The sequence below is a fragment of the Poecilia latipinna genome, unplaced genomic scaffold (assembly GCF_001443285.1).
Source record: "Poecilia latipinna isolate Pla-1442-1.1 unplaced genomic scaffold, P_latipinna-1.0 Scaffold4378, whole genome shotgun sequence".
Lineage (NCBI taxonomy): Eukaryota > Metazoa > Chordata > Actinopteri > Cyprinodontiformes > Poeciliidae > Poecilia > Poecilia latipinna.
The window spans coordinates 25069-26414 of NW_015116994.1; positions in this window are offsets into that span (position 1 = coordinate 25069).

Sequence of the window (1346 nt, forward strand, 5' to 3'; positions counted from 1 at the left end):
ATATTTTTCCAAGGCAATTAATTTCTTCTTTGTGGCTTTGGTTTCTGAGGAATATGTTGGGATGTTGGTGTGATTTTATCCACTTGATTGTTTGAATAAAATTCTAGTTGATTGTGAAGTTGAACAGTGATTGTTGTCTTGGTTTCACTTTTACACACGGCATCAACGGACCTGGGAGACGAGAGGTGACAACGAGCAACAGGTACATTTTTCCAGTCTCAAAAATCCCCAAACAAGATCAACCAGTAGTGGTTGCAGTTCAGCCTGACATGAACTCAGTGAAATTTCCAATCATGACCCAGTTTGTTCAGAGATTCACCACCTGGATGAGTCCAACATCAGAACAATCAACTGTCTCTGTAGAGACTGAATACATTAAAGCCACTGAAACTCTCCACAGCATTAAATCACTGTAACATCATAATCTGAAATAAAATGTTTACACATGGTACTCCAGTTGTTCACTTGTTTTTTGTTTTACCCTCTTATTGTCTTAAATCTGTTTTTGCTCAAACTTTATGAAGTTTGCTCAATCAGCTCAATCCCACTGCCTGCAGTAAAAGTGGTTAGTTGTAGTCCTCTAGTCTGTTTGCCTGACTTAAAATCAGCTCCATTAGCAGGAATAAACTCTTAACTCTCTCCTTGTCTCCCTTTCTGGAAGAGGGACCAGATTAAAGGTTGAGGGGCTTCAGGCCCTTAAACTCTCCTGCTCCATGCAATAGTTTATCGTAGGAGGCTCTCTGCTGCCACCTACTGGTCAAACTGCCAACTATTGCACTTTGGGTTGAGCTGCATTTGTATAAAGTCCTATAACTGGTACAAATGATGCTGCTGTGCAGTCAGTGTAAATGCTCAGACTGTAAATGGATGTTTACTGTGGAGCCAGATGTCTAGTAAGTTGCATCAGGCTCTAAACTATAACTTTATATTGTTGACTTGAACAGGCCACATGACATTAGGATTGGACTATAAATCTGAGTCAGTATAAAATTAATCATTTCCACATTTAAAACACTTAAACTGATGTAATTTATTGGTATTAACTTTATTCTGAACCTGTGTAGAAAATCTAACCTAAGATGTGCTATAAAATCAGAGTCCCACCATATTTGAGAAACCAAATGTTGAAATGTTTGAGTTATGAAATGTCTGCAATAGAGGAAGCTCATCTGAAAGATGTAACCAGAAGTTCTGGTTAGATCTGTTTATAAAATTATCACACATTTTAAATGTTTCAGAAACCAGCACTGAGATTTTAGTCTTTCAGTCTGTTGAGGAAATTTCTGTTATCAAAGAATGAATCTGTCCAGGAACTAGAGGAAGATTAATCTTTGTCTTTATTTCTA